This window comes from Crocodylus porosus, unplaced genomic scaffold, assembly GCF_001723895.1.
Source record: "Crocodylus porosus isolate Cpor-Errol unplaced genomic scaffold, CroPor_comp1, whole genome shotgun sequence".
NCBI classification, from domain to species: Eukaryota; Metazoa; Chordata; order Crocodylia; family Crocodylidae; genus Crocodylus; species Crocodylus porosus.
The window spans coordinates 13824193-13845546 of record NW_017728926.1 but is presented as its reverse complement, the minus strand read 5'-3'; the positions used below and the strand labels follow the sequence as shown (position 1 = coordinate 13845546).

The window sequence follows — 21354 nt, the reverse complement described above, 5'->3', positions numbered from 1 at the left end:
GAGACTTGGGGGCTGGAGGGTGCTTTTGAAATCGCCCCTGGCTTTTTGCAGCGTTCAGGTTCTTTGGGGAGATGTGAGATCTTTTATTAAACCAGCTCGATCCTTGGGCCGGGGGGAGTTCCTTTGCACGTTTAAGAGCACTAATCCGCAAGTTTTCGGGCACAGCCCCCTTGGACAGGGCGGGGAGATCAAAACAAGCATTCAGCTTCAGGGCGTTGGTGGGTTGGTTTGGTTTTTAAATCTATAACTTAAAACTTGGGAGAAAGGAGGTGCTTTTGAAACCACATGGCTTCTTGCAGTGCTCTTGTTCTTTGGGGAGAGGTGATTACTTTTTATTAAGTCAACTCAATCCTTGGGGGTGGGAAAAGTTCTTTGCGAGTTTGCAGGCACAACCCCCTTCGCTAGGCATTGGGAGGCACTGAGCTGGCGATCAAAACAAGCGTTCAGCTTCAGGGTGTTCATGGCATTAAAAAAAAAAAATCTGTAACTTTTGAAACTTGGGGGAAGGAGGGTGCTCTTGAAACCGCATGGAGCCCGTGGCTTCTTGCAGTGTTCAGCAGACAAGGTTCTTTGGGTCGATCTTTTATTAGCCCAACTCGATAGCTGGAAAAACGTGTTCTTCGCAAGCTTTCAGGGACTGTTCAGCTGCTTTTTTGTTTTGTTTTGTTTTGTTTTTTTCATTTTGAATTAGTTGTCATCTGGCTGGAAGGTGGGGTTAGAGGTAAATATCTGCTGGTTGCAAATTTTAATCTCCAGCCAGCTCTTTTCGAAGGGATTAAAGTAAGAATAGTGCAGGCCTCGCACAGCAGATGCAAAGAGCAGCATGGCCTTTTCAGGATTGGGGGGGGTAACAATGCACTTCCCTGCCTACAGTGAGTTCTCTCCAAGTTGGGCCCATGACACTGAAATGTTACAATGTTGTTTGGTAACACTTGGGTTTCCTTTTGAGTGTTAACATTTTTCCTGCCTTGCTGTTTGGAGCACAAGTCTGGGGGTTGTGTTTTCATATTTAAAAACAAACAAACCACAACACCATTTTGTGTGAGTGGAGTGGTTATTAAAATTATTTTGGGGTTGCAAGTTACTGTGCAAGGGAGGTATCTATTGAGAAATAGTTTTGTTTTACAAATGTAACCGTCATTTGAGCTGTCATGTACGGTGAGTGAAAAATATGGAAGTTTTGTTTGATATATTTTTTTTTTATAGTAGCAGTTTTAAACATCATCAGGTTTTGCAGCCTTAATTCGAGTTGCCGCTTTTGGAAGGGAAGGAGAGGAGGTGAGCAATTCTGAGGCAGCACAGAAAAGCTCTATTTTCAAAATACTTCTGCAGCAGCCACACTGAGAGGCATAGCTTTATGTCACAGATGTTGTAGTTATTCCGGCTGAAATCACTTTTAAAAAGCTATCCTGAATGTCACCATAAGAAATATGTAAAAAGTAAATGTGTAGATAATATGAAAGTGTCTGTTTAACTCAAGGAAATGTACAGTATGTCCTGATCTTATTTCAAATGAATAAAATAGAAAAAGAGATTTTTTTTTTTTTTTTTACATGGAGTAACACATGTAATATTAATTTTAAATTTAACAAGTTTAGGGCCTTACTTGATTAAAGCAGGATCAAACTTCAGGAAAACATACCTTGCTCTTAATTCAGATTCATTTCAGATTAGGGGAAGAAAACAATGCTGAAAGGCAGTTTATTATCAATCTGAGCCTTAAATGTTTAGGGTTGTGATAGGTTGTAAAAGTCTGGAATTCAAGCCCTTCCTTTTATGAAAGTACCAATTCAGCACATATTTGAGAAGAGCAGTTTGTGTCTGTTAAGGGCTGACTTTTGCTTTTTATGAAATGTATGTTAAGTTAAATCAAGTTTTGGAGTATGTTGTTTACCTAAGAGGCTGTAACAAAATCAGGTTCAAAGAATTTCATTTATGCATCAGAAAATCCAAGACTGAGACGCTTCCAAGGCGATACTTCACTATATTGAAATGCTTTAGTATAATTATATACCAGTCTGTAACTTATTTCGCAGTTCTTAAAATTGTTGTTGTTTGGTAATGCTAACTGATGAGGATTTTTAATTGCTTGAATTTACAGAAATGTTAAGCTAGAAATAATTATACAGTGAACCTCATCCATATTGGAAACTTAACAAACAAACAAAAAACTCCAATACATCCTAGGCCCTCAATACTTTAAAATCATGAACAACGTAGTGTTTATGTGTATATGTCTATTTATACATATACGTATATGTAAATAAATAAATATAAAATCGCGGCGTTGTGTGGTCTTGGGTCACTGAAAAGAAGTAGGCCAAAATTATAGAAAAGCATGGCCTCGAGGCATGATTAAAGCTTCATCCTCCATATTTTAAAGGCTATAGCATATCTTGATGGATGGTAAAGACTCCATGGCTTTCTAACCTTTGTGTATACTCAGAAGCTCTATTTTTTTGTTTGTTTGTTTCATGGATTTCTTTGGGAAAAATATAGAGGATGAAAAAAGGTACATAGTGTTAAATTTCATATGTGTAATATGCAACAGTTATTTGGAAATCAAGCTAATTTACCTGACTGTAACATGATATTTTTGCTTTCATTGGTAGTAACCATTATAGTTAATATTGTGGAACAGTTTTCATTATTACATCATCTTACATAGACATTTAGCTTTTTGGAAACTATCTCTTGGATCTGAAAGTCTCCACACTTGATCTTAGTCCAACTATAAAGTTTTTATGGAAAATACAAGGAAATTTTGATCATATGTATGAATTCAAAGAGGGTGGAACATAATTTCCTTTTGGAAAAAAATCAGTGCCACTTCTTTTGTAGTTTTTTCATTTCAATTTTTTTTTTAAAGATCTATGGTTTAATTGTCTGCAGATGAAAAACTTGTTAGCCAAACTGTCAGGTAAGCTTACTGGTTTACCTCCAACTTCACAGAGTTTCTAGGGGTTAGCTCCTTGGGAGAGTTGTGAAATTGAATTACCATTGGTCACCTGACCAGATTAGTAAATTCTCCTGCAAACATTTTTTTCTGACCTTCAGATTTTACTCCCCTTGTAGATCTTAAGAAATAACTCATTAGGAAACATCAAAGTATACAGTTTAAACAGTTATGAAGGACTACTTAAGGCAACAGTGTGTCATGTTAAAATGCTGCCATGAGCAGTCCTAATTTTTACTAGTATCTAATTATTCACTTCTCTAAAATGTGTAGTTATTAAACGGCTTTTTATTTCTATATTTAATTAGACATTTCTATTTGGGTTTTTAAAAGTTTAATGCATTTTCTCTACAAGAATTTTCTCTAACCTCATCCATGGACATTTAATAACTTGCAATAAAATAATTATTTCATCTTTTTTGTTTTTAAAACAACTGTTTACTTCAGAAAAGTTGGTTGTAAAACTTAGCTAGCAGAATTAATAGCCCCTCTATGTTATCCATGAAGGTCTGTTGTAGGTGAACCCTAGCACACACCTTTAATCAGTGTCTATTCAAACTTAAGTCTATTGACTTAAAAAAATGGTTTCCTTTAATCTAAAACTTTAATATGACAGCACTTGCTTGCTTTGAAAAATTCAGATGACAGATAAGGATTAGTTAGCCAGCTGAAATGGAGACAATGCAAAAAGTAAGTTTTGAAGTATGTTCTGCATTGATTCTTACTGGCCTCTTGGTCTGCCCTTTGTTCCAGTATTTGGGATGGCTCCTGGTATTCTCCACTTAGTTTCATAGTTAGTAGGGTTAGAAGGGACCTGAGCAGATCGTTGAGTCCGACCCCCTGCCATGGCAGGAAAGAGTACTGGGGTCAAACGACCCCAGCAAGGTGATTGTCAAGCCTTGTCTTAGAGACCCCCAGGGTAGACTTGATTCTAGTCTTTCCCATTGGCCTTTGAAAACAAAAGGTCCAGTTTTATTCTTGTTAAAACTGTACATCCTCTTTTCTTGCAGTCTCTTTACCAGTTACATCTACTAATGAAGCCTAGTTTTTATATTTTTGTCCTTAGAACTGTTCTAGAAAATTTTGAATCTTTTACCTATGCAGACTGATAGCACTTGTCTCACCCATACCTCTTTAGGATGAAATACATAATTTACCATTGTTTCTAACATTTAATGTTAGCTTAGCAGTCACTGGGAACAGTTTCCCCAGATCAGTTAGTTCTTTATTTGCACCTGACTGCCATCCTGCACGTACAAAAGCTTTACTAATGTGGTATGTATATTTTAGTCTGGGAAAGAAAATTAATGGCTTAAGTGAAAAAGCTCTCTGAGCTTTCCTAGGTGACATTGAAGATACTGCTCAGCCTAATGAAACGAATGTGTGGCTCCTTTATGACATACAACACACAGGACTACACAAGAACCATGTACTTAAGAGACAGTAAGTAAAGCTGGGACAGTTTGTGTGAGCGGACCATTTCACTGAGCCAACCTCGGGCAGAAACATCCTCCAAAAGACATTGGATGGCACTATCAAAATGTTATGCGTTTCTGTCCTGTGAACCAAGGCTCACAGAAAACTGTCTCAAGCCAAACAGTAGCATTATGTTCTTTTTGCTTTTGATTCATTTTTTTTTTTTTAAAGGAGACCGAAAGCTGTCTGTTTAATAGTTCAGATTAGATTTTAACATCTCCATCAGTTGAGTAAATGGTCGGAGATCAAAAGCTGTCTGTTTAATAGTTCAGATTAGATTTTAACAATCTCTATCAGTTGAGTAAATGGTCATTGCTTTGAAACCATGCAGTTGGCATTTGGGGCTGAAAGGGGATTCATGGGAGTTGTCACTTGACTTCTGCTTAGGTCAGATGGGCCACCTGGGCCTTTCAGTCCCAAATAACCCAGAACAAGTCCCTCTCAGTACTCGCCCTAAATAGCGCACTTAGACCTATGTCTGTTCAGTACGGTGTACTTCAGGGGCTTTAAAAACAGGGTCCCAGAAGGGTATCTCCCCATTCGAAGCTGCTGGGCCCCTGAGAGTTAACTTTTAACCAGGGCATTATTCTTTTCTCAGAGTAGAAGGCTCCTCTCTTTTATATTATGCTTTGCTCAGTGTATGTAGGCTTAATACACCTGACCACTCAGTGTCTAAGGTACATTATTAATTTGCTTCCTGTAAGGCCCTGGGTTAAATTAGAAACAGGCAGGTATTGCGGAGGGGAGAGATTTCCAGGGAAAATAGGAGAAGGAAGGAAGAACTCAGTGTAGTTGAAACAGAGAAGGAAAAAGAAATGCACTGAAGAATAACACAGGAAAAGCTTCATTTGGGAAAGAGGAATTCTAGTGTATACCAAAGAGTAAGTTGCTGTGACAGAAATGAGAGGTGTAGTCATGTAATACAGGCACACTAAATAAAAAGAAGATTGACAATATGCTGCTAATGAATGCTGTACGTAACTTTTTTATTTGTTATAATTTGTACGGCTTGTAGCTTTGGAGGGGGCATACATACTACACACGCATTGCTAGACTTCTAATCAACAGGTACTGGGTGAATTTGTCAAGCCTGGGTTGGATGCTCCAACATTTATAAATTGCTAGCTGGGGGGGGGAGAGGGGGTTATACCAAGGATTTAAGCTTTACTTATTTTACAAACATGTTTTTATAGCATACTTTGCTGTTAATTTTATTATGAAAGCTCTTTTGAAATGGGGCATTTATATTAGAACTTGGGAGGTGTATACCCAAATCATCTGTTGCAGGTTACAAAGTGGGCACATAAGGTTTGTTAAGGAACAGTTAAAATAATCTGCAATATGTTAAACCAGGAATTATTTGGCAGATGAAAACTGATCCAAAAATAACTGATTTGGTAGCTCAGAGTGGAAAGATCAGGCCAGTTTAATTTAATTAAATTACAGATTCTAATTTTGTTATGCTTTAATACTTCCCTATGCTCCCACAATATAAAACTTCTTATAGTTCGTCCCTTCTGTGCCTGTTTATATCCTGGTGGTGTTTTTCCCACTGTGCTCTTCAGCTGTATTTGTCTCTGCCGTGTTTCACTTAGCACTTATCCAGGCAACCAGCAGCCCCTGTGGCATAAGCTCTACTATTGTCTGGCATGAAAACTATATGTGCGTCTGCTTCTCCACTCTCTGCAGAGTCAGGCTGGCAGACGAGAGCAAAGTATGTGATTTTGTTTTGACAGAGGTAGAGTGCTTCCCTTGCACTGCAGGCTGCAAAAAGAAACTTGAGTAGGAGTCTGTGATGATGCTTCATGTCCTGTCTATATTAGCTGGGTCACCTGACATGGTTGAGTTTGTAAAGACGGTACCGGAATTGAAGTATAGACAGGATATAATTATACCTCAAATCACGTTAAACTGCACACTAGCTATCCTCATAGTGCTGTCTGTAGTATGCAGCTTTTATAGCACTGTCCCAGCATCACTAATAATCTGTGCTGCCTAACTTGTGTCATACAATAATTAACTCTTGTCGCTATCTGTCTAACATGGTTCTCAACAGATTTTAGAGAGGACCCGAAATGTAGTTTCCCTCAAAAATGTTGTCTATTTTGAGGCCACTTTTGAAGCAACTTGGACTAATTATAGCTTGATAGTTGCAGTATCTTTATATAAGGCTGTCTTTGACAGTGAGCCTTGTGCTACTGCTTTAGAGAACGAAAAGTAACTGTTTAAAAGTTGCACTGTATATCCCCTGTGTACGTGGGTTTTTCACATAGAAACAGGAGAAAAATGGGAACATACTGTTGCAAAGCTCAAAAACTGACAGAGAAAGTAGGTTTTTTAGTTTTGTTTTAAAGCTCGCTGTATTTCAGTTTGATATTTATCTTATTTTAAGTTTTGAAGTTGTATATGAGACTTTATGTAAATAACCATTTTGAATAGCAGCTATTGAAAATAACATTGTGTTTCTTTATTAGACAACCACATTTTTTCTCCATGAGTTAACTTCCCTTTCAGGATTAATAATCACGAGCTTTGGGGTAGAATGGAATATCAACATAGTTGATCAGATTTTTCTCATGAAGGAACTTTTATAACTCCAGCTGTGTTTGACATGTCACAGATGAAAAATTTAAAATTACAAAAGGATGGTGTTAGTTGTTTGTTTGGATATCCTGTGATTTCTTTTTTTCCTTGATGATGTGGAAACTTTCATTTCACGAGACTTTAGTGTTGTTTTGCTCCAGCAGCACGTTTATTAAATATTCAAACATATCACCTTAACCTGCGTATACAGTGCAAGCCTTAATTAACATTTTGAAGCAAATCAGTGATAGAAATCATGACCAAATGGTATCAATCATTGTTGTCCACTAGTATTTTTTTTTATTTGAAAAATGTTTTTTCTGTAGAATTAACTTTAACAACACCACCTCAGAAGAAAGAATTTTTTAAAGAGATTTTAGTCCCAGATGTAAAAGAGAAAATAAGTTTTTGGGTGAAATCCTGATGGAGAAAAAATGAAATTATTTTTTAAAAGGGGCTTTGAAAACTGGTTAAGTTTATAAGGGTTCACATGCTTGATACTGCTTTTATTGCAATAGATCCTATTATGTGAAATAACTCAGCTGGATGGTATTACCAGTCACTTTCCACTAGTTCATTCTAACAATTGAAAAAATCTTAGATAACATCTAATAACGTGGCTCAAACTTTTAGCCAGAGTACCGTTGGCAAAATTTAGACACAATACCTAACAGAGTCCTACTTTTCTTCTTTCTTAGCGCTCAGATAATTTGAAGAGGTGGGGGGTCGGCACGTCTATTAGAAGGCTGCCTTTGGCTTTGTCCAGGGATTGTATATTTGATAATAAGCTCTGTCTTGTAGATGTCCGATAAATTGGAAGTCCCATTGGCTGTAGGAGTGAGCTTTGCTCTCATTCCTGCATCACTTTTGCAGATAAGGAAGTTCTGCTATTTTACATCTCCACTTGGATTTTCTTTCCCTGGAAATGCCTCCAGTTCTTTCTGATGCTGCTGCCCTGAGCTTCCCTAAGCATTGGAGTGAAGTTGGCATGATTCATTTCTGCTTCCCTGCCACCTGCAGGGTTCAGAACAGCAGATGACAGGGTTTAACTTTTAGGAACAAAAGATACCTGCATCTTAAAAAATAAAATAAAAACATTTTTTTTATATGTAAATTCTCTAAAATTACGAAAGTGACTCTCTTCAGACATGGGAGTCCAGAATAAGCTCCAGAGTATGTGAGAATTCATAATTTTACTATATAATCCAGTTGTGCTCAACCTTTTTGCTCAGTGGGCTGAACAGGCAGTGCCCCATTGTTCTGCAGGCCAGATCTGGCTCATGGTCCCAATCTGATGCCTGGGGCAGGTGCAGTGGGGCTGAGGAAGGGCAGCCCCCAGCACTGATCCAGCTGCCCAGGCAAAGGGAGCTTGGTCTGGACAAGGAAGGGGTGTAGCCCAGTCCCAAACAGACCAGACCTGCCTGGGGGAAGGAGGCATGGCCCATCCCCAACCTAGCTCTGCGGAGGGAAGGGGGGCATGGCCTGGCCCAGATCTGGCCATGTGGGGCGGGGGATGTGACCCATCTCCAACCTACTGCCTGGGGCTTGGGGATTTTAGCAGTGGGGGAGTGTGGTGGTATCAATTGCCACTGCTCCTCTGCCACCAAATTTACTGACCTATGCGGAGCCTTGTGGCCCAGATACCATGGCTCTGTAGGCTGCATTTCGCCCACGGGCTGGAAGTTAAACACCACGGTATAATCCATTTAGATGTTCTCCATTTTGAATTCATTGAGGTCTTTATCAGGTTTACATTATTGTTTGAAAATGTATTCTGTACATGCATAGAAGATGCCTGTGCATGACTTCTTTTATTGTGGAGAAGCTGTTGCACATCAGCTTTCACACGACTCTTGGCAGAGTGGGACCTTGATGTAGTGGCAAGGAGACCAAGACAACTGGGGATCTTGTTCTGCTGCAGCCTTCGCCCCCCTTCACAGCCTTTGAGATTCTAACGTCTTCTGCCTGCTCCGCCGTTGAGGGCTTGTAGACCCATAGCTGGAGGCTGGGCAGGCTTATTAAATTAGTGGCAACCTGTACTCACCATATCACAGTACCAGCAAAGGATATATTTGACTTTTCAGGAGGGAAACCATTGCCATCTGCTGTCTTCACCACATCATGGTGGTGCTGTCATTGCTCGGTCCTCAACCACTTATTCATCAGAGTTTGCCCTACTTATTTCACAGCTAACCTTCCCTGAAGGTCATGCCTCTATCCACCACCTGTGGATGTGCTGGGTATCAGTACAGCTCTGCCCCTCAGTGTATTATGTCTTACGTATGTTATTCTTTAATTGGAAGCTTCCTGGCTTCTGTATTATAATAAATGAATGTGAAGGAGGACATGATTGACTTTCTCACTCTCTTCCTTTTGTTCACTTACATCATGTCACTACTTATCCTTCTGTCATCCTTTTAAGCTCTCCTCTTCCCATGTGTCTAATAATTTTCAGTGCCCTTTTCAAGACCTTTCTGATTTGTGCTGTATCCCCTTGAAAGTACTTAAGCAAGAACAGTCGAGATGAGGCCATGAAACTTGGCATCACCTTTGTTGCTTTTGACCCTTATTGCACGGTGAGCACACATTTTCTTTGGATTGTTCATAAGGACACTTTGTGTTTTATTATTCTTATTTGTAAATTCAGCTTGTCTATACACACAGTTGAATTAGTCTAGTTTAAAGCGTGATGTTAAAGCGGCACTAAGGTTGGGTGCAGGTGCTCTTAGTTTTGCTTAGCCTGGTTTATATAGGTTTATCTTAAGTCATTGAGGAATGGTTTTAAATTAAACGAAAAGACTTGTGCAAGTAGAATTTGTTATTGGTCTCAATAAACCTTTTCATATTGATTTGTTTGTGAACAGTTCGAATTCATCAGAACAAAAGTTAGATTCTCTTCCCCTAGTCAACAAGTGTTGTTGAAACTTCTGAAGTTTTATAATATTCTTTAATCTTAACTAATTTAAATAATTTTGTCAGTACACATTTTTCCACGTTATAGTTTACCCCATCTGCCTCATAGTTTACCTCATCAGATCAGTAATAATGAATAGCAACTGTCCTGGCATGGATTGGTGGGGCATCTTGTTATTAACCCTCGTTCAGAATATAGATTGACTTGTTTGTTCCCCATTTTTCAGCTTGTTAAGTTTCTCTATTTTGTTCATACTTGCAAGGAATTCTCAGAGGATTGATGGGTGTCACTTTTGTCTTCAGAAATCATGCCAGTTTATAGCCTTATGCGTTTTCAAGTGATTTGCCATTACTAAAACAGAACTTGCTACTCTTTAAAACAGCACTTTTGAGCAAAGAATTTAGGAATCTCTTGAGCATCATGTATTTTGTGGCTGAGTATTTAAGTTTTTCTTTTCATAAACATGTTCCCTTGGGATCAGTTTGATCACCATTACATTTTAGCTTTTTGGGATGGGATTTTCAAAAGCCATCCAAGTGCTCATCAGACCAGATAACCACTTCTGTTTAGGAGTAGATTTAATTATTAATAGTCTGTCTGCGTAAAGCTTCTCACAGCATTGATGGCATGTTAAAGAGTATATTTTTTTCATTATGAAGAGGTGGTAGTATTGCTGTGACCATTTAATATATTAACTGTAGGGATAGTTTAGCAGCTGTTGTATAAATATTTATAGTATTTGCTCCTGTGGCATCGCTGAAGATGGACTGTCATGAATACAAATGAACTGAGACTTGCAGAAGAATCTGCTGCATTCAAAAGCTTGTCTCAGTCCATCTTAAGTATGCAGTGGATCCATTAAAAGATAACACCCAGAAAAATGCTTGTTTTCACAGTAAAAATCAAGATATACATCAGATTTGCTAAACTGTTTCTGAGTTGTAGAAACTTGTTTTGAGAAGTATGCATTTGAGATTTGGGGGCTTTTCCTCCTTTATCTGGGATGGTAGAAGGGGAGTAATGCTTACTGACTGCCACTGGGAATGAGGCACCTAGGTTCTTCAGGCCTTTTTTGTGTTGCTCAAGTTCAGCTTTTTATTGAAAATAACAAGAATTTTGAATAAGGGAAGTTGTTTTAAACCTGATAACAGTATGATAAATTCATTTTGCACTCTGCTACTGTTCCAAATTTAGAAAAATAGGTATTTTCCACAGCACTTATGTAGAGCTCAGAAAACATGTAGTGTAAAATATTGTTTTCACCTGTCAAGCTGGCTCACTTTAAGCTTCTCTTGGGTATTATACGTAAGAGTTTCAACGTAGCAAAAGTAGTTGGTTGGTTTTTTTGGATACATAAGCTTAAAGACAAAATAAATACTTAAGAATGCAACATTTTAACACACAAGATTGGTTTTCCCTTTTAAAGCAGCTTGCAAGATTCAGTGTGTATCCAGAGGTAAAAGTCAAATTATACTGAGATTTACAAAGCTGCTAGGCATGCCCAAATTTAGCCAATTTTGGAGTAAGAATTGACTGTGCAACTGACTTTCCGCCTAGTAGTATTTCATTTTAAGATGCAGAAAAGCAGAAGTCCAATGTGTCAAGTCCTCTGGGCCCTTGTTGAGGACTGCAAAAAGAAGGTGGACTTTGTTTTCAAGCTTCATTAATGGCAACCACATTTTTAACTGTTGAATGTCAGCTTCATATTCTCTGCCATCCCCTGTAAGAAGTTTTTCTTGTTCATCTGCCCACAGATGAAATTTCCCCAAATATATTTCACTGCAAATCATAATTTTGTGCTCTTTTCAAACCACGTTCTAAAGCAGCGAAAGTAGCAAGTGTACAGAATTAAAGCAAGGACATCCTATACGTGATCAGGGTTATATTTTCTTCAAGATTTGATTGGTGACTAAGGTAGTTGTAATTGCCCAGTCAATTATCATTATAGATGTGTTGCTACTTGTAGGAATTCTAATATTTCTGTTGAAAAAATAAATGGTAGTAATTTTATTTGCCTTTTTAATGAAGTAAATAATCTTGGGCTAGCTGTTTTAGTTTCTCCTGGCTTGACGTAAATTTTAAATTTAGTAACTTCTGTTGTTGCTTCTGTCGACCAAGACACCAACTGTTGTGCAGTGCTGCTCCTGCTGCCAGACAAGAAAAGTGCTGACTGGGCAACTGAAGCACTGCAGCTATACATTGCCTTTGCATCTGTAATTCAGTAAAGCATTTGGTCTCAGAAAGGGTACAAATCTGTTTCTTTTGGAAACCATTCAGTGGGGCTGTTACAGCAATAAGTAATATGCTTCCTTTCATAGAAGAAGGTTGAGGAAATCCCCTGGAATTTAGCAGTATTCCTTTCTGGATGTCCAGGAGAATGAAAATGATTCCTTCAAACATGCACATAAAAATAATGGGTCTGTTCAATGTTTGTTACAGACAAAAAAAAAAAAAGAGTAGTTGTATACCAGAAAGGTAACCTGGAGCCATCATTTGCATCATGACCTTTAATTGTCACTTGAGTTGGAAGGCGGTAATTTTCCAAATATAAGAGATGCAGTTGAGGAGGTAAAGTTTTCGTGCCTGCAAATGCAGAGCCTTAATGCTGACTGCCTAGCGGCCATTAAAGGTACACTGCTTAGTGTTAGCTGGGAAGTTTACAGCTCATATAATATACTTAGATGGTCCACTGGAGCCTAAGGATAACAAAGTAACAAAAAGGTCATAGTAGTTTCCTGTGTAGAAAAGTATATATATATTTTTGGTAATAGGCAGTGATATATCAGTGCTGTCTTCTCAAGTGCTAGAAATCATGTACAAGATTGAAAACCTTACACTGACACACTTGGGTTTTTTTATTACTTTGAAACTGTAGATGGCTCTGAGGGCTGGAATTAGACAACTGCTAAACCTCTACTTCTGTATCTTCTTGCTCAGCTCCTTTAGAAAATGTAAGGACTTTTCTTTGCATTGAGATGTTATAAAATAAGACTATACTTTATTTGACAGCCATTTTCATACAGCCAGCAGGCCTATTTGCAGTGAAAATATTTGGATGGTTGTCCATTTTAAAATGTGTTATCAGTTTCTTATGGCACAGATGTGGAGAGAGCAAGAATACTGAGAGAGAAGTGGGTGGGGTGGCCCTTTCTCGGCTACGCAGCAGGTTACAGCAGCATACGGCATTGTAAAGTGAGTTTTGCATCGCAACCCAAAACTGATACCAGAGTCTTCTGCAATTTGTACACTGCGTAGATACCAGAAGCACTATAGGCAGTGAGAAGCAATGCAAGGTTGAAGTTGTTATGTATTCCATCTAGATGTAATGTTTTGAACTTTCAAGTGGAAAATTAACCAGTTACATGTTGGGCTGGAAATTGTTGCTCGAGTTAACAAAAATAATTCTCGGCGTATGCTTCACATTTCTGTGAAATACAGACTCTGATCTTTGCAGGCTGTCAGCATTTCTAGACGAGTCTTGTGCTTTCAGCTGTTCTTACAAATAAAGGGGAAGATGATTTAAGGGTGCAAAACTGGCAGTGTCTAATGATGAGGGCAGCATAATGCACACTTCACCCTATAGTTCCTAGGAGTCTCTTCCCTTTTTGGAGAGCTGTTTTGGTGAATTATGTTTTCTGGGTCAAGCAGAAGCTATGTTAAGTTTAACAGTAGCAAACCTTTTAGGAATTTTTCTGGGCTTCACATTTCTGGAAAGCCTTGGTCATCTTTTCCCAGACAGCTGTCCAATTACAACACCCAGTGCTGCAGCTAGAAACAATGGTAGCCCTGTTTCCTGGGTACGACAGCTATCACATAGCTTTGTTCTACAAGTGAACCCATAGCCTTTTGTTTAGACATAGCTATTTGGATAAACCCCTTTGCATTTTCAGACTTTCATGTGGTCATATCTTTACAGTGAACTTTTTTCATCGCTCATTATCGCAAAGGGGACCTCTTTTAGAGTGGCAGCAGCAGTACTTAAGTCGCATTGATGACAAATATTGGCTCTAGTGTCTGCACTATGGATTGAACGCTCTTAAAATGCGATATATTAGTGCAGGCAGTATTGGAATGTAAGGTCTCTTGGTTACAATAGAAAATGCTAGTAAAGTTGTCATTTATTTCTATTTAGGGATTACTTCAATGATGAAAATCACAAGTGGTCCTAACACTTATTTGAAGTATAAAACCAACTTTTTTTTCCCTTAGAGACAACGTTTCTAATAATTCCTCTTGGAAAAGGTATTTGCATAGCCTACTGCAAAGCACTAATAATCTTGAATAAAAGGCAATTTTACGTACAATACATATAAGGTTTGTGAGGCTAGTTCATGTCTTGCCAATAAAGAAATCTGAAATTCATAGTTTTATACTATGCCTGTTTATAAGAGAAAAAATACCTCCTTCATGATGAGTGCAGAAGTAACATATTTTGAATGCAAGCAAGCATTTATATTTATGACACTTCAATTTTAATTTCTGGAACGGCTTTCTTCTATGGGGGTTTCTTGGTTATGTTACATTATTTAATGTATTTTAACCGTATTGCATGTGAACACAGAAAGATGCCATACAGCTGTCACTTCTGAAAAACTCATTGAAGTATTTGTATTTTTATTTGAATGGTGAGCTAAGTGATGTCTAAAGAAACATAACCAAGGAGAAAAACGCATTTCATATTTCCTGAAATAGTCAGGATGTGTGAGTGTAGGTGTCGTTAGCTGTCAAGACGCTTGTGATGAACCGTGGGAAGCTATATTATTAGGAAGAGTGGGAGGCAGTGTGCTTGTATGATTCAGACATAGATTATACACCTGTATTTAATGCTAGAGAAAATTTTACAACTGGTGTGAAATATTGATGCTGTTTATTTGCCTATTTGAAATAACATATGCTGGATCCAGGAAAAAAGGTTGGGTTTTTCTTTTAATTTCCAAAAGACAGGAATGTGACATTTAATTATTTTACACTTGATTGCTCTAGTTGTCATGTGCACGTGGCAACTTTAGAAAACACTCATAAACATACCTGACCTATTTTGTGTGTTGGAAGGGGTTGTAATTTCCCTTGTTGTGGAAGGAAAGCTGATCTATCTAGTGATATGCTGGAAAAAGAAATGACATTTGATGACAGGGAGATTGCAGAAGGCACTACCTAGCTGGTATTCTGAGGTTATTTTACAATTCGTAAGGAAAAAAAGTGTTGAAAGTGGCTTAATTTTTCAAAAGTGGGATACTTTTTCCCCCAAAAGACCCTGAGTGACTTAGGGGCACACAGCTTGTTGAGCTCAATGAGATGCTTCTTAAAATGCAAACTGTAGGCCCCTAAATCTTTGTTTGTTTGTCGACGACCTTTGCTAGAACTCACAGATTTCTTGTACTTTTGGCAAAGATTTTGTTTCCGGAAAGGATGCAAATTTTCAAATCAGAATGCTTTATCTAAGGGATATAAAAGCAGTATTAATTACAGTATAATCTTTTCCGTTTTTGATGCCCATGCACAATTTTTTTCCTTTGTTCAGTTCCCTGTTTGCATGCTTTTTCAATATAGCATTCATGTGGTTTTAGTTGGTTTTAATGTCTTTGGCTTGTCTCAAAAGAGGCACTTGTGGTTTGTGTTTTTTTCTCGCTGCTACAAGATATAATAGTATTTCTTGGGATGCTCCTTTTTCTGTCCTAATTAAGGCATGGGCACTTGCACTCATTAGTCTGCCAGAGCCATGAAATAGTGAGGAAATAAACCCCAGAAGTGTTTATCTACCCATTTTCAGTCATTGTAAGAGAGTATTGTAGACTATAAATCATCCTGGATAAATAAGTCCCTCTTACATATACAGTAATTAAATGCATTCTATTTTTGTGGATAAGTCAGTGCAACAAAATCATATGTTTAAGAAATTAAAGCACCGCAGTTGTATGTGCTTTATCTTTAATATAGAAGACGTGTGTGATTTCTGTTCCTTTTCAAATCATGAATAGGCATGGTATACAAATAAATAATATAGCAAGAACACGAGAGACCCTGGAGCATTCTGGTGTCACTTCGTTTTGATCATTATAACACCACATAGGGAGACATCTTTCCAGTTCTTATGGCTGTTCATCAGAAAGCAAGTACCATATTTACTCAAATCTAAGAGTACCTTGAATTTAAGAGGACCCCCCCCCCCACTAATTGGATTCTGTACATGGAAAAATGTATTGTAATTTTCCATATATAGAATCTAATTATTGAAAGGTTGCCTTTAATTCATCCCCCCCACTGCTGCAAGGGGGACAGGCAGTGGGGAGGCAGTTGGTGTGGAGAGGTCAAGTACTTTGCCCCCTGCTTGTGCCTGCCCACCCAGCTGCCACTCCTGCCCCCAGCCTTTGCTCCCCACTCCCCTCCCCTTACCCTTTCTCTGTGCCAGCAGGTCCTGTCCTTGTTCTAGCCTTAGACACTGAGCACGGCCTCAGCTCACCCCCCGTAGCAGCTGTGCAGGTTGCACACTGCTGTGGGACCAGCTGTGCTTTGTGCCCCAGGCTGCAGAGTTCATGGCGTCTGCTGGCAAGAAGCAAGAGTAAGGTGGGGGGGGAGCAGATGGGAAGGCAGAGGCTGCGAGGTGGTGGGGTGAGATGGGAGAAGAGGGTGCAGAGGGGGTGAGGAGGGCAGGCCGCAGCTACAGCTGGACCCAGGTAGGGGTTGGAGCCTGAGCTACAGCTGCCACCTGCCCATTGCCCGCCCCCCCACCCCCCCATGCAGTTGTAAGACGTTGGGCTTTTTTAGGGGGGAGCTTATCATAGAACTGAGCAAATATGGCATGTTCAGAGGATGCAGAGCACTTTTTACACTTTTCAGAGACTGTGTAGACATCCAGGTAATAGTAGTGATGATACTTGTGCATATTGCAAATCATAGTGTAATCTTTCTATTGGGTAATGACCTGCTGTGTCACAAAACCATTTGTCCCAAATGTATAGGAAGGCAGGGTGAGGTGTAATAGTAATATGCTACTTTCTAATAGTGTCATTCAGATGCCCAGGGTAAATGTTTTGATGAGACCATAAAGCAATTCCTTTTAAATAGCCACAAGTAATTTTGTCATATTTTTCCAAGGTGTTGCAGCTCATTTGCTATGCAGATAATCTCAACTGTTTGAGGTTATGCTTGTTTTTGAAAAACATGCACTTACTGCTCGGTATGAAACACCTTTTGATATACTATAGATTAGGCAGTATCTTTTGTTACCTACACTACTAATTTTAAAATGTACAGGATACATGCAAGTAAATGTATTTGCTACCCTTGAGATTTTTGTTGCCTGTCTTCCCAATTTTGTTTGCCCTTGCCAATTATCTTATTTGTACTTCGAAAGTGAATGACGTCTTTTCAGGGAACATTTCTTACTTGCCTGTGAAGTTCACAGCAAACTTCTAGAAGCTTGAATTAAAATTAGTCTTATAATAGACCAACTGCACTCGTGGTTAAAAATAAAGACTCTTTGGAGCTATATCATTTCCTTTTTCTTTGCCAATGCTCTATATTTAGTAGGTAAAACTATATTTGCCTAGCATTTTAAAACTCTTTAGCAGTTGTAACATATGAGGAACATCCCAAACAGTACTACCACATGGACTATATGACAAAATATGACTTGTTAAATAAGTTAGACCAAAGTTGATGGGTACAAGAGAGTAAGCGGATATTTTGGCATGGCCTTTCCAGAAGGGAGAAAAAAATTAAACCATAAATTTTCATTGTTACAAAATTGCCAGAGTTTATGTATTATCATTCAGGTGGCTGCTTTCTGTGTGTGTGATAAAAATGCATGCATATGGAGCTAATTTTCATTGTTGTTAAGCTTCCTTTGTGGGATGGAGAAGTAGTCTTAAATCTCCAGAGTAGCAGTAGGAAGGCATCGGGTGAGTTACCGTACAGGAGAAAATAGTTTGATCAGTCAAGGTTTATTCTTTCCGGGTGAATGCTGTTGTAGCAGAAGACCTCTCTGTTAATGTTGTGCTACTGTATGTGGTGTTTAGATTACAGAAGTTATGGTATTTGTGTCTCATCTGCTTATTTTTTTTAGCAAATTTAGTCACTGTAAAATTTTGACATCTACAGAATTTTAAATGTTGAGGCTAGCAGTCCTTTTGTGGACCTTACCTTGCAGTTAGGTTTTTTTTTTTTTTTTTTTTTTACTTTTTAAGGGCTGAAAGTTTGCTTTGGAGCTTATTAGTAACCCTTGACAAACTTGAGGCAATTACTGGACATATCGTATTCCTATGGTAGTTCAGGCCCCTGCCAAGCTGTAGAGTTGAGCCTGTGCACATATGAGACTTTTGTACAGCCATCCTCCTCCTTTGCTTGTACGCTCACTTGCTCTGTACTGATCTACTGCTATTAGCTGCTAAAGTCTAACAGAAACAGTGCTGAGATTTTCATTCTCAGGAGGGGTAAGAGTCCTGAGTTTAAAACCACATTACACTGAGTGCATCTGTTTACTGTGGAGTAGGCTAATTAGCTTTGCAGTAAAACATCTGTACACAAGCTGAGCTATTAGGCTGGAGTAAACTAATTAACTTCACTGTAGGTTAGTATTGCTAGATACAAGCTGAGCTATTAGGCTGGAATAAACTAATTAACTCCACTGTAGGTTTGTATTGCTAGATACAAGTACTAGCCGATGGTCCGAGTTATTCCACCACAGTACATGTGTATATGCGGATGAAGCACCCTTGTACCCCATCCGGCCCCAGTGCAGGGGCTGCCTGCCGGCGAGGCCCACACTGACGCACCCCCGTGCCCCAGCCAGTGCCTCTGCAGCACATTGAGCCAGGACGGAGCAGCCCTGGGCTGGTAGGCTGATTTTTCTCCCCCCCACCCCACCCTGTCCCCTGCCAGCTGGGGTTGCACTGCCCCCAGCTCAATGTGCTGTGGTGTCGGGCGTATGTGTAAATGCAGTGGTGCGGTGCAGTAAACTCCGATGCAAACTGCTGGAGTTTGTCACCTTAATATTCACGTGTATACATGCCCACTGTGCATAAAAGATGTCAGGTATCAGCACCAGACTGCCATCTTTAGCTGTATATTAAGCATTCTGTAGTAAATGCCTATTTACCTCTTTGTGTATAATACTTGCCTTTCTAGTTGTGGTTAAAAAGTTGTATAATTTGAAGCAAATATCTGTATCTATAATTCTCCTAATTTATGATGGAGGCAAGGCAAACCAGTTGCTTGCAAATACTGCTAGTTGTGCTGTTTCTGTTCTTTCTGAAAACCTCTATCTACCATTGCATTTCTCGTGTATATCTTTTCTGTATAGCCCTTCGGATTAAACTCAAGCCAGATTTAATTGGTTTTCTCTTGACAGTCAGGTTGCTCCTGATTTCATCAGCTCTGAATTTTGACCTTTGTTACTAGAATGTGAACACTATTTCTAGTGCCTAGAATCCTTGCAATTATCTTCAGCTTGCAGTGTAGCAAGAATCTCTCTTCTGGAGAAATAAAGGTCCTTGTAGTCTCAAACTGGATCTACAACTCTGAATCTGCTCAGGAGATGACTTGCATAGGGTCAGAAGGTTGCATTTTGTCAAAGCTTTTTAGAGTTTCTAACTTTTGGGTCTCCAAAGAGTGTGACCTGTGCAAGGCCAAGGCTTTATCATGGAAGATTCTCTTGATTTGGGACAGTGGTGTTCAACCTTCTGGCTCCATGGGCTAAATGAGCGGTGTAGGACTGGGCTGTGGGTCGGATCAGGGGATTGGGCCCTCACACCTGGATCTTGACCACGCTGTCCTGAGGGACCAGGAACTCTGCACCACATCTGCCCAGCTCTGCGTGCTGGGGTCAGGACTGTGCGCTGCCCCTACCCAGCCCTGGGCCCTGCATGCAAGGATCAGGCCCTGCACTGCCCTGCATGTCAAATCAGGTGCTCAGGGCCATGCTCTTTGGGGCTCCCCATAGATCAGATGACAAGGAAACGGGGGCTGGATCTGGCCCATGGGCTGGGGCTTTGAGCACCCCCTAGTTTAGCATGATCCTCGGAAGGGGCAAAATAGAAACAGCCACATGCACCTTAACTTAAAGGACAGTAGAGGAGGTTGCAGCAGAATACTGTAGGTGACTCAAGGCAGTTCAGTGCTAGAAAAAGATTGCTTATATCCATGTACATTCAGACCCTCCAAGTACAACTATTCAAAGCAGCAAAGATATGCTTTTGCTGTCAGTTTGTACTGGATCAGTGCGTGAAATAAGCTCTGCTGACAAAAAATCCTTTTTATACTAGTAAAAGCTGCATCTAACTTGCGACGTTCTGCTGGTATAGGAATATTACCAAAATTCTGCCCCCCTGGTCAATATTGCTCTTTCAGCAAAGATGTCCTGGCCTCAGTGATATTTATTGGATGTGGAGTACATTTGTAGTTATTTGTTTAGCTGCATGTAGTAGTAGAGAAAGCAGGGATAATATTTTTATCTAATTTTGATTTGTGTTTTTGTCTGGAGTTTTAGTTCTGTATTTTGGGGGGAAAAATACACACACACGCACAAATTTTAGCAAATATCATTAATCCAAAATAAAATTTTCAGCTGTAGCATGTCAGACGCTTGTGAGCGTGCCTTTTCAGGTGGACAGACTTCCAGGCAATTCGCTTCCTGATCCAGGAATATTCCCTGCAATGCATTTCCTAGCGTGTTGTTGCTTTTGTTCTGGAGTTTCAGGCTTTTTTCTCACGAGGTAGATAGTTTTGAGCTTCAAAGATGCCCAGATGAGCCAGGGAATGTCTGCATAGTTTGCATACGTGTTCAAAACTATATGCCATGGGAATTTGTCATAGAACTTGCCCTAATCAAATAGGTCTCCAAATAGTAACTTAGAAGGAAGTTATACCTACTTTCTGTCACATTGTGGCAATATCTGTATAGTTTAGTGAGGGATTTTTGGAGTTAATGTCAGAACATTATAGTTCATTAATATCTTTCTCTGTATAGGCAGAATTGGGGGATTTTTACCTTTTATCTCCTCTCCTCTGCCTGATATAGAAGAACTTATCCTTCTAGGTTCTCTTTTTCCAAGGAGTTGCAATGTAGCATCTCATTCCCAGCCTGGGTGGATTGGCACCTTACTTCTAAATGCTTCATGGTGCAAAATGTTGTAGAATTAACCCAGCCTCCATCAGGTAGCTAGAAAATATTGACAGGTTTTGATGCCTGCTTTAGTTTTTTAAAATTTATTTTTCAGTTCAGCAGTATTGATGGATGTATAGGTCTGCAGGGCTCCCTCCACACACAAGCTTTCTAAAAGGGAAAACACTAAAACAGCCCTCCCCACCCCCCGCCCCATGCTGTATGTGTTTAAATATGGCTGATTCCTTTAAGCTTTAAGTGTTGTAAAGTAGAATCTTTAGAATTTGTCAAGTTTCATTCCTTGCTACAGTCTGCAGTTATACA

The 21354-nt window shown here is 39.3% G+C and overlaps 1 protein-coding gene across 1 annotated transcript in view; it reads left to right on the top strand.

Moving 5' to 3' along the window:
• PRDM2 (PR/SET domain 2) overlaps nt 1-21354 on the top strand; it is an 81833-nt gene that overhangs the window by 46294 nt on the left and 14185 nt on the right. The gene's annotated exons all lie outside the window — the stretch shown is intronic.